The sequence below is a fragment of the Hipposideros armiger genome, unplaced genomic scaffold (genome assembly GCF_001890085.2).
Source record: "Hipposideros armiger isolate ML-2016 unplaced genomic scaffold, ASM189008v1 scaffold_796, whole genome shotgun sequence".
Classification (NCBI taxonomy): Eukaryota; Metazoa; Chordata; class Mammalia; order Chiroptera; family Hipposideridae; genus Hipposideros; species Hipposideros armiger.
The window spans coordinates 612,171-625,280 of record NW_017732146.1 but is presented as its reverse complement, the minus strand read 5'-3'; the positions used below and the strand labels follow the sequence as shown (position 1 = coordinate 625,280).

The following is a 13,110-nucleotide window of genomic DNA, read 5'->3' as shown; positions in this document are numbered from 1 at the left end:
TGTGTGTGTGTGTGTGTGTGTGTGTGTGTGCATGTGCGTGTGCGTGTGTCCATGTGTATTTTTTATTCCATTTGCTTGACTCATTTACATTCATGATTGAAGACAGTATTAGCCACAAGAAGTCAGCTGCCCACTCGGGAATTTAAATGAATATGCTCAGGAGTTGGTTTGGCAAGTTTTGAGAGCAAAGTTGTCCAGTATTATAACATATGCCTCATCCCTGCTCAGGAATGGGAGTTGGTTTTGTGGCTTTCATTTTTAGATGAAGAAATCATAGCTCAAAAAGATCCAGTTCATTTGTCCATTCAGTAACTGTTGTGTACCTGCAAACTCCCCTGAGCTTTCCTGTGCATTTTCAATGCATCAGTCCACAGGACACAGGACCTGCCCTCAAGAAACTCATAGCATAGTGGAGAGATAATCTAGTGAGATAACTATTCCCATTAATTGGTTCACTCGTGATATTAAAAACATTTACTGAACAAGTGCTATGAGAAATAAAAAATGAATGAGAATTAGCTCTAAGAGAAATTAGTCTTAGTAGGCATGGCAAATTGAAACTGCCCACCTTCCTCTTCTTTATCTCTTGTCACTTACAACCCTCCCTTTCTCTCTCTCATCAGCAGGGCATTTTTGTCTTCCACCTCTTCTCTTTTCCCAGTCCATCAGCCAAGTCCCGGAGTTACATTGCCAGAACCCCACGACCAGTTATTTCAGCAATATGTTAATGTGGATTTCCTTTTTCTTGTTCTCCTGAGTGTTCACCCATTTGCAGTCCTAGAAGAAAGCTCAATCTACCTTCTCTCACACCCCAGAGCTACCCAGACCTCCTGGGAAAGTCAACAAACGCCAATTTGTTTCCTTGCAAATTCTCCCCAAATAACCTCAACGGAGGCCCTGCTGCTGCACAGGAATCTTACTAACCATCTTCCACTAACTATCTGTCAAGTTTTCTTTCCAAACTTCTCTCACTCTCCAGAAGCTCTGAGCCTAGCACTCACCTCATGTCATGCCTAGGGTCAGAGCTGCTGATGTGAGCTCTTCGAGCACCCCTCATGGCTTCTGCAGAACTTCACTCTTCCATCCATCCTCTTCCTCATTCTCTGCTCGTTTTTCAATCTTGTGAATTAGTTTCCAGTATTACCACTTGATTAATAATAATCTTAATAGCTGCTATTTTTGATGTTTATCATTAGGAGGTAAATGACATTTGCAAAGATGATAACCATTCTCCTAACTCACACAACAGCTGTTTGAAGAAACATGAGCATGTAGAAGAGCTAAAAGAACAAAGACAATGATTTTTAAGAGAGAACTGATGGCAAATTTAACAGATTCTGATTTATTAGAAGCATTCATTGCATTTAGGCATCTGGCAAGCACCGAGATTGATTTCTCTGCTACTCTCCTGTTCACCTACCCCTCTACTGCATGATAACCACCTTTGACTTCTAAAAAAAGGAGTGGGAAAATCTTGTTTGTGCTGACTTATCCATAATTTTTAAATTAATTTTTTAAAATCTACAAGTAATAAATTTATAGTGTAAACAACTACCATTGCAGGTAAAACTAAAGTGTCTTTTGACCTTGAGCCCTAATTTCAGTTTCCTCCCCTGCTTTGCCCATAGGGAGTCTCTGCTACCTGTTTGGGATGTAGTCTTCCAAACCATTTTCTGGGCATTTGGATAGATCAGGGGTGGACAAACTTTTGAGATGGAAGAGCCACCAGGGGTCAGCAAATTGTGGCTCGCGAACTGTGGCTCTGAAGTAAAATTGAAAATGAAAATAAAACTATCATAGTTTCATTTATAAAATTTTTACAGGATATTATTCACATNTGACATATAGAGAACGAGGCAGCAGGAGTTACATCATTTGACCAAAGTCATACAGCCTATATTCTCTTTCACCTTTGGTTACACCCTCCTGGTCTTTTTTTTTTTTTTTTTAATATTGAGGTGAAATTCACGTAACATAAATTAGCCATTTTAAAGAGAACAAGTCCATGACTTGTGCTTAACTTAATCTCATGTTGTTTTGTTCATCATGACCCTTAAGTGTTTAAACAATGACAAAATTGCCTAACATCACATTTCTCAGAACATATCCATCATTGAACGACACATGACCATATGTATCATCTCTACTCATAGTTTCAATTACCATCTATATGCCAAGGATCTCCAGAACCTCTGCTTTGAGGTCTAGATGTTGGTCAGCGTCAACACTTGGGCTGACATATGCCTTTGGATGTCAACTAGGCCCTCCAAAATCATCAATTTCAGAACTGAATTAGCCCCAGGTTGGGTCTCCACCAGCGTTTCCAGACCCTGTGATGGGCAAGCAGTGCCAACACCCATTTGGACACCCATTTGGATGCCAAACCAGAAACTGAGGATCATCTCTGACACTTCCCACTCGCTCTCCTTTCCTGCCCACGACCAAGCCCTGTTGATTTTCCTTTTTAATTGACTAATTCTATCTCCACTGCCACCACTCTTGTCTTGTCTGTACTCCCATAGATATCCTTGTTTGGTTGACTTCATTAACCTTCTAACTGGTCTCCCTGTCTGTAGGTGTGGCCCCCTCCCATCCATTCTCCACATGGTATCAAAAGGATTCCTGAAATATGCAGATCAGGTCACAGCACACTTAGCTTCTCCACTCTTTTAGAATAAGCAGCATGTTTAATGCTGTCCTTTAGGACCCTTTAGGCTCACCTCCAGCGACTCCCCTCTTCCCTCTAGCCACACTGGCCTTAATTGCTGGACCTCTGCCGTCTCCCACCTCAGGGCGTGGTGGGATGAACTGTTCCCTCTCTCTGGAGTAGATGCCAGTCCTTTGCCTTATGAACTCCTATGCCCTTTTCAGTCCTCATCTCCACCTTCCTTATGGAAACCTCCCTGACACCCAGATGAGATCAGGTTCCCCACAGTATGTTCTGGTCCTCATCCCATCTGTGTACTTATTAATGTCTGCCTCTCCCCTGGACTGCACTTTTTGGGGGGACAGGATGTAAGCTGTGCTTCAACTTATGTAAATTTTTACTTAAAAGTGACCTCCACACAGTACATACTCACTAGATATTTGCTAAATTAATTAAGTAATTAACAAGAAACAGTGGCGCTCTAACTCAAAACTGATTTCATCTCCTTCCCTTTCCACCACTCCACTTTGCCCTATCCTTTGAACAGGAATGTCCTTGAAAATAACCAAACATTGGAGGAAACAGAAACAGGGAGGAAAACCGCTTGGCTGGTTCCCAGGATTCTGCTTTGGACATTGTTCTTCACATCCATTTCTGGGTGGGAAACCAGCTTGTGGGGAAAAGGAGGGGCTCCTTAAGCAGGGATTAAAAAGACTGGAGCAGCCACTCTCACCTCTCATCACTAGCACAGGAAAAAGGCTGCTTGCCTATCTCCACACAGCTTTAAACGACATACAGTAGTTCCCCCTTATCTGCGGGAGATAAGGTTCCAAGACCCTCCATGGATGCCTAAATTCGCGGATAGTGCCAAACTCTCTACATACTGTTTTTTTCCTATACACACCTACCTATGATATGGTTTAATTTATGTTAGACAAAGTAAGAGACCAACAATAACTAATAATAAAATAGAACAATTACAACAACCTGCTGTAAAACAAAAATTATACGAATGCAGTGTCTCTCTCAAAATATCTTATTGTACTAAACTTCCCTTTTCACCTAAAAGGAAGGACTTTATGGCTTCTCACTGGCATATCCGAATTGCCTTCATCGCTACTCTTGTGGTTTGGGGCCATTATTAAGTAAAATAAGGGTTCTTTGAACACAAGTACCATATACTCAGACAGTAGATGTTATAACTGAGAAGGCTACTCAGTGACTCACATGCAGGGAGCATGTACAGCGTAGATGCATTGGACAAAGGGATGATTCACATTCCAGGTGGGATAGAGGGGGCAGTGCAAGATTTAATCACGCTACTCAGAATGGCACATGATTTAAAACTTATGAATTGTTTATTCTCGGGGTTTTCCATTTCACATTTTTGGACCATTGTTGATGGCAGGTAACTGAAACTGCAGAAAGCAAAACTGCAGATTAGGGAGGTACTACTGTATGACCCTTTCAGAAAGGCTTGCCCCCTTTGAAGTTGTGTGTGCTCTTCATATTGAAGTAATTTCAACAAGATAAAAAGAATGCCTCAACCCCTTTGTGGAAGAAAGGGAACTGAATGAAGGAACAAGTAGTAAATGAATTAACAAATATAGAGAAAAGTATGGATGAAGCTGTTGGTGTGGCCCAGTGGTGACAGGTAGAACACAGTGTAATTTGTCCCCAACCCCTGCTAATGACCAGTATACTCTACAGAGCTGGGACACACACTGAGTTCAGTTCTCAATCACCATTTCTTGCCCTCAGGAGTCATTCCCTGAGAGGCTGAAAATGACATTATAAATGACTCTTGTCCATCATAAGGTGTGAGTGACAGCCTGCACTCTGGAGCACTGAAATAATTTAGGAAAAGTAAAAGCTTAACGTTATGACAGGTAAGCTCTCTGAGGACTGCAGGAAGAGGGAGGAGCCATCTACTTGACACACCAGGAAGCACCCACCCAGAATGATTTTAAAAAATAGAATCATGTAGGTTTTAAATTGCATTAAAGCCAGTGTCTCCAGGTCAACTTGTAGGACCTTGGAACCATTATTTCCTCCTTGGGTGCCTGTTGAGTCCCTCCCACCTCCAGTTAAAGGGTGTTAACAGTGGGGAACACCACCAGATGTCTGACACCAACTCAGGAAGTCAGAGACTGAGTGAGCCTCCCCTCCCTTCTCCCCTCAGGCCACAGCAAGTGCATGAGAACTCACCCCAGACTGAATCACTGGTGGGTCATCCGGTCTCCCCGCTCTCTGGGAAGGTGGCAGGAGGTGGCAGTTCAGTCTTGCCTTATGATTCCGTTTCTTTCTTGCTGCCCCCGGCAGACTTGCTGGTAAAGGCAGTTGTAAGCATTTCCTACCGAGCAACCACACACGTAAAGTGTGAGTGACATAAGTATGTGTATGTTTTTCCTTCCGGTTGCTGTGAACTGATGTCTCAGCCCATTTCCTCTCTGCACCTCTTCTTTTTCCTGTCAGAACTTCCGATACACTGTGAACGATTCATAGTTTAGGGACAGGTAAGAAATTTAGTTCTAACCTGTACCATTTACTATTTTGAGAAAGACAGGTGATCTTTAAGCTTTTATTGCAATAAAACTGTGGAATGTGCTTTCTAAGCGGCATAAGCACCTTTGTAGGTTGCATTGGGGCAAAAATTAGTCTATTTTAAGGCCAACCAAATTGGAATTTTTGTGGTTTTATGGACTCAATATATTCTGGAGTTCTACTATAAATTGACACGAGACGTCATTTCATTTTACAAGTATTTTTTGAGCCTGTACACTGTGACAGGCACCCAGCTAGGGGATAGGTAAACAGTGGATACTCTCCTAGTTACAATGTGATATGGAAGTCTAGATTTGAGTATGTGACAAGGAATTTAAGAATCACTTAATCCCAAGCCCTGTGTCTTTTTCTGGCTGTACTTTTGAGTAGTTGACAAGTGGATATTGTCTGAGACTAACCACCCTGGTTTGAATTACCTGCAACCTTTAAACACCTTTGACTTTTCTGTGCCTTAGCATCATCTGCAACAGGCGAATGATCGCAGGGTTGTTGAGAGAATTAGATGAGTTAGTATAAGTACAGTCCTCCAAGAGTGCTTGGCACCAATAAATAAGTAAGCAGTATATACGTATGTGCTATTATAATTAGTGGCAAATGATATGATACGTGCAGTCCTTTGCTTTTCTTCCTTCTCTTCCCCACTTCCCACCCCTTTCTGGTACCTTGGGGACATGGAGGGTTGAGGAAACAAGAAGATGGATTGAGCAGCTGATGCTCCCAAAATGATCCAGAGGACTTTCAAAACTGCTTCAGAAAGTAGCAAGAACAACGGGATAAGTGTGTTCGAAGCAAGGGGGAGTATTTTGAGGGGGATGAATGGCAATGTGTCTTTCACTGTAATAATTTTTTTTTATTTAAACATTCACCATATTGTTTGATCGCACCTCGTACATCTATAACAAGAACATTTATATTAATTATCACGTATATTACATCAAATGTAGTTAGCAATATTCACGGTAAAATATCATCAAGGTACTTTATTTTTTTCTTTCTCTCTTCCTCTCCTTAAAGAAAGCCATCTTGAGTACATGCTATGTATCAAGAACTGTTCCAGATTTGAGGTAGAATTATCCTTTCCCAATTTTTTTATTTTACAGTGCTGTGTATTAATAATAAATTGATAGAGGAAGAAGAGTAGTATAGACAGTATGTATTTTTTTTCAAAATGTCCCTCTATTAATTTTCCATTATATCACCAAATCAGCTAAGGTATTATGTTCTTCATTAGATGTTTAAGCAGTATACATTTAAATGTGTCAATTATAGAAAAAATAATTTACAGTGATGTAGTATAACTCAAAGATTAATGCCATCAATTCTCTCCAGAAATCAATAACACTCAAGGTATAATTTTTTAAAAAGCTAAACTTGGGCTTTATTTAAATAAAGTACTTGAGTTTGGCAATTTGATTATTCTTAGCTCTGTTCTTTCATCTACATCCTAATGGCCTCATTTCCCACATTGAGCTGCCTGGACCTTCCACTGTTGAGTTCTTCAAAATGGGGAGCGCACATCTGTCAGGGCAAGCTAGGGCGCTCAGACCTTGTCCAAGAACAGATCAGACTTGTTTTAGAAACACATATTAAATATTTTTCTCACTTGGAAAGATGGAGGTTTTTTTATGTCTGTTTTCCTACTTACAGTCTCAGATTATTTTCTTCCCCCCCCCCTCTTTCTCTTTTGGTTTGTTTTCTTATTTTGATGAGTGGCAGGTTATGCCATGTGTCAAAATTTTGACAAACCACAGATGGGTCTGACAAAAAACAAACAGCTGTAATTTCTAATCACTCTATCAAAAAAAAGCCATGTTTACATTTTCATCTTTATTTAAACAGTTTTTTTGACTGCTTTAATTAGCTTCTTCATGCCATCTCAGTTAGCTGGAATCTCGGTTAGCACCACATTATGGTTTATAACTACCTGTTAAGCAGTAGCCAAACCCCAGGCAACTGTTTTGAATTTGTCATGAACGTTTGGTCCAGGAAGTGACTGTTACATGGAGTGGAGGCTGAGGGGTGGAAAAGGGAGAAGTGGGGACAATTTGAGAAGATAAAAAGGTTGAAACATCTATGGCCATGTTGTGTGTGTGTGTGTGTGTGTGTGTGTGTGTGTGTGTGTGNGTATAATAAGGACCCTATTGGTGGGCATTTGGATTGTGTTCATGTTTTCAATATCATGCACAACTACATTTCAAATAGCCTCAAAAGAAAGAAACCCAGGCTAGGTTGAACTCGAATAGAGAGTGTTGGGCCCAGAAGCTGTTCTATGCTATTAAGAAATCCTAAATTATGTACAAGAGAGAGTAAATGGCACAGAAGAGGCCAACATTTCTTTAACTGGGTATGCAAGGAATATTGTTGTTGGTAATGTTACCTGGTACATATGAAACATCTTTTCCCTATGCAACACTTTGTTTACCTGCAAAATAGACACATTTTGCTGCTAAATCATCCTGGCAGGAACCCAGGAGGGGCAATCACAGGCCTGCTTAGAGGAAGATGGTATATGAAAGCGTTACTGAAGTTTCCCTAGCGCTGAAGCAAGCAGCCAGCAACATTGTCTCTGAAAAGTGCTTAAGCCAAAAATACTCTTTGTTCTGCTATATATATTAAGTTGAACTCTGTTTTCAATCAGGCTGTTATTCAAACACTGGAGCAGATCCAAATTTGCTTTCCTGAGGAAAAGTCAGTCTTTGCTACAGATTGCGCGCCTGAGAAGGTGGGCTTCTCACTTGCACAGTGGATTGCCAGGCCTGCTGCCCACTGGTCCAGTGTGTAAGAAGGACAGCTTCCATTCTGCACAGTCTGCACTGCAGCTCGCAGGTCCCCAGAAGTGCACTGGCTACCTTTTCTTCACAATCTTGTACTTTCTGTATCTTTCCTATTCTACCAGGACTATCCCAAGCCTCACTTCCCCAGAGCAGGTTTCCTGGCTTAAATTGCTTTTTCTTCTGCACAGTAGCACTGGTCTCTAACACTCACTTGGTGATTCATTCATTCATTCATTCGTTCATCTATTCAATAAATATTTATTGAGCACAATAGTGATACAATAGTGAACAGAGATACAATAGTGAGCAAAACAAAGTCTTGCACTCACAGAGTTGGCATTCCAGGGACAAAAACAGACAATAAATAAATGCACAGGTATTTACTATGTCAGGTGGTGATAAGTGCAAGTAACGGAGTGGGTATGTGAGGTGGGGGTGTGGCTCTTGTATATAGTCTAATAAAATGCTGACTTCATAGAGTATAGGTTATGTGTATGACACTCCGATGCCCATGGCCACGTGTAGCACATAACAGCAAGCTGGCACAAATAATCCCATCATTTTAAGAAAATGGATTCTTATTTATAAACAACATGTACTCATGCCTTTATTTCTAATGCCTGCCCTTGCTTCAGACAAAAACAAACAAACAAACAAAACAACACAATGAAAACAGAGGCCAATAAAGTAAATAATTTAAAGCAACTAAAGAAAGAAACACCATCAAGCAGACCTAAGTTTTCTCAAATCAATCTTTCTGAAATCATAACACCTTAATTAAGTGGTTCTTTTATTCATCTTCACATAAAAATAAACAAATTATGAAACAAAATAACTACGTACATAATTACTCTGGCGATTTTATTTTAAATACAAGTTTATGCAATTTGTTAAGCCTCATTGTCCTTTATATCTGAACTATATGTGCTTTTGAAAGCTGTATGAAGGATAGCATGTTGTGTATAATTGTTGAAATGTGTTTATGGTCATAGTATAATTTACATATGTAGTCCTTCGTCAACCCTAAAGTTCATGAAGACACAACCTCATTTTATCCCAATACCATATGTTAAGGAAAAAATGGACTTGATTGGCCCAGGGGCTTCTCGAAGTCATGAAACCACTGCAAGTGTTTTTAATTCCTTGGACACGGCCCACATATGAGGGTGGGGACTTTGTCTTCTTGGCTTCACTACTGAATCCGCAACACCTAGCCCAGTGCCTGGTCTGTAGTGGACCCTTAACAAATGTTGAATAGATAACTACCAACTTATTTTCTGAAATGAGATATGGTATCTGTGGTGTTCATTTTATGTGTCAACTTAGCCAGGCCAAGACACCTAGATATTTGGTCAGGCAGTATTTTCGATGTTGCTGTGAAGTTATATTTTAAGTAAGATTAACATTTAAATCAGTAGATTTAACCCTCCATAGTGTAAGTGGGCCTCATCTAATCAGTTGAAGGTCTTAAGAGAAAAAAGACTGGCTTTCTGTGAGCTAGAATTCTGCTGGAGGACTGACTTTGCAATCAACTATTGGGCTGTCGGAAAAGTCATGACGTATTTTTTCTATGTTTTTCGTCGCAAAAATGCGTTATGACTTTTCCGACAACCCAATACAATGTCAGCTCTTCCTGGGTCTCCAGCCTGTCCGCCTACTCTGCAGATTTTTAATTTGCCAGTTTCTATAAATGCATGAGCCAATTCCTTAAAATAAATTTCTCTACATATGTGTATCTATGTACACACATCCTGGTGATCCTGTTTTTCTGAAGAACCTTGAATAATACAGTGTCCCTTCGTCATTTACTCTTTCAATGAATCAACCAGTACTTTTTTTTTTTTTTACCAAGACTCACACTCACTCATCAAAGTCCCACAGCCACCAAAGCCAGACCAGTGACACTAGCTATTGACATCCACTTCTCCACTCTGGTAGAGGGACAGAGCACATTACCTCCTCACCGTTTCATTTCTCCTGTGATTCAAAGCACCTGCACATTTTCTCTCTAGAGAAACAGGTGCTAAAGAACAACAGTGCTTACTAAAGCCATGATGTGATGGTGTTAGGTGAGGCACCAGCTTACCGCTGTGCTCTTAGGGGAATACACTTCCCATGGTGAAGCTAGGCGGCTGATGGTGTCACTTCCTCTAAATATTTCCACTCTTTATGAGTGAAGCTGTGGGTGGGGTATTTCAGAGTCATGGAAACTAGTCAAAAGGTTACAAAGGGTTCACAAACACTGTACCATTTGACGACTGTGTGGTAGCCAATCAGTCCTGTGTACTGTAAGGAGAAGATGAATCTAAAAGTACAAAAGTGGGAAGCCTCTGGGGGAGCACAGTGTGAAATTCGGTTCCCTTTAAGATCCAGCGAAGTGATCCGGCCTGACTGATGAGTGCCCATTTGCTCATCTGTGGGGAGGATGCTTTTGAAAAGTAAGTTTTCATAGAGATCCTTCCGCCAACGGTTTATGTGGTAGGGGAAGTGGACTGTGAGGGTGAAAACTTTCCTTAATGTAACCGCAACCAGCATAATTCCTCATCCCCTAGTGGATTTTATCTCCAGGAGTCAGTTTTATCCCTTCCTTGCCTCTATTTAAGGCCCTTTCCCTCCTTTCGTGTCTTTTTCCTTATAACTCTCAGGTCCCTAATTCATTCACCTCTTATCTCCAGTTAGAACCTGTTTCTAACATAAGACAAAGCTTCATGCCTGTGCTGGCAATATTTTGTGCATCAGAGAGGGAGAAATTCGGGGGGCATTGTGCCTTCCTGAAATTATATGCTGAGTCTTTATCCTTGGCAATTACCNGAAAATGAAAATAAAACTATCATAGTTTCATTTATAAAATTTTTACAGGATATTATTCACATGATGGTGATTATGTAAAAATATATTTATGGCTCTCAAATAATGTTTAAATTGTTGTGAGGGACAGGATTGGCTCTTCCAGGGGTCGGCAAACTTTTGAGATGGAACGTACCCACATAGCCGCATGTGGCTCGCGAGCCACAGTTTGCGGACCCCTGGGATAGCTATATGGAACCACCGTTAATTTGCAATGGTGCACATGCGCAGTCACACCCTTGAGTGTGTGTGCATGCGAACAGAACACGAGACTGAAACCATCATATTACACTCGGTTTCTTGGGGAACTACTGTTCTGGTTTCACATGAAATAACAATTTGAGAACAACATCTATTAGTGAGAATATAAAAACTAAAACTACATTGCTGCTTTCGATGGTTTGAAGAGATTAGACTCCTCAGTTTTTCTGACTTTTCTAAATACATAAAATGTGGATTTACCTCCAACCTATTTGTCTCTGAGTAGAGACTCCCAAATCAAAAACCACAGAATTATTAGCCGTTTGAAAAAGCAGTTTTTCTGGATTTTCCTTTTTGCCTACAAATCACTTAACCAAAAAAATCAAGTTGAATCATGCTTGTCTCTAGGTATGTGTGCTGCCCGGACAAGGACTCAAGTCCCAGGAGGGACTGCCAACAGCTGCGATCATTTACAGCTATATTGCTCTCTCCAATGGCTGGTTCTTTACTTTTCCCCTTTCTTGAATATTCTCCTCCTTCTGACTCAGAGCAGCCTCCATTTCATAACCCCATTATCAAGAGATTTTACTTTAAAGATTTAGAAATGTTGTTTTACTGATCTCCAGGACTTAAAACCTCCAAACTGCCTTTATCTCCCCTTTAGTTTTTACATAATTATTTTACTCTAAAACAATAGAAATTTTAAAAAGGAAATGCAACTTATCCCTGCTCAGTTTTCACCACAGCTTTTCCTATTATGTAAGTAAAAGCCTTGTGTCCACATGTTCCTGGAAGCCCTAAAACTCAGTCCCTTGGCTCTATCTACCTTCTCATTTTGTCTCTTTTGCTCTTCTTCCTTTTGTGCTCAACTTTTCTTAAAGAATGGTCTATATTTGGTGCCTCCGTGTCCACACCTTCCATTCTCTCCTTCCTTACTACACGCTTGCCATTCTGACATCTGGCTCCTATCCCCAGCTCTCCACTGAAATTGTCCCTGTTAATGTCACGCATGATGAAACCAATAAACATTACAAAGCCTTTCCCTCTGTTGTATTTAAAATGACTAATCACTTCTTTCCTCTCAGACCCCTTCTTTCTGTCTTTGGGGGACCCCACTCAGCCTTGGTGCACCTCCTCCGTGGTTCATTACACCTCCTCCTTATTTCATGTTCCCCTTATTTCACCATTGGGCCTCACATATTTTCACTCTGCTGCTCTCTCTGGAAGGCCTCACCTACTCCCATTTAAGTCTGGGGCAAGCCTTTGCCTTCCGCACTCCCCATTAACATCATTATCATACACATAGTTTTTGTTTTAGTCAGACCCGGCTGCTTTAACAAAATATCACAAACTGGGTGGCTTAGACAACGAACATTTATTTCTCACAATTCTGGAGGCTGGAAGTCTAAGAGGGTGCCAGCATAGTCACCTTCTGGTGAGAACCCTCTTCCTGGTTTGTGAATAGCCACCTCCTTGTTGTATCCTTACATGGGATACAAGAGAGAGAATCCCTCTTGTTATAAGGGCACTAATCCCATTCTTGAGGGCTCCATCCTTATAACCTAATTAAGTACCAAAGGCCCCACCTTCTAATACCATCAAAGTGAGGATTAGGCTTCAACATAGGAATTTGGCAGAGACACAAGCATTCAGTCCATAGCAGTGTCTCTGCCCCCACGCATTGTAAACCTTCTTTCCCTTGCTTCTTAAATTTAACCTGTCACCAAATTGTTTCCTTTTTTAATTAAATCTCAAATCTTATTGACCAAATCAGCTCCCTTTGTACATACCCATTGCTACTACCTCAGTTTCAACTTTCATTGCTTGGACTGTCCAAATTCCTAACTGTGACAGCCCTCTTGTAACCTCTAACATGTAACACACTTTTGGGCACACGGAGGGTCCTCAGGAGATATTAGCTGAATGAATATCTGCACAATATTAGGTATTCTCACAGACAACTTTCAAATCTCCTTGTGTCACTATCTGTTTAAAACCTCCCACCAACTCCCTAAGGCGTACAAAGTGAAGTTGAAATGACTTAGTTGGTGAATTGAGATATCTGTGTTTATCTTC

The 13,110-nt window shown here is 40.7% G+C and overlaps 1 protein-coding gene across 1 annotated transcript in view; it reads right to left on the bottom strand.

Annotated features, from left to right (window-relative positions):
- The window catches only part of NEDD9 (neural precursor cell expressed, developmentally down-regulated 9), a 196,374-nt gene extending 191,376 nt beyond the window's left edge, over positions 1–4,998 (bottom strand). The window contains exon 1 of the mRNA XM_019628479.1: positions 4,856–4,998. The gene's annotated coding sequence lies outside the window, so the exon portion shown is untranslated. The remainder of the gene's footprint in view (positions 1–4,855) is intronic.
- Positions 4,999–13,110: the final 8,112 nt, after the last annotated feature.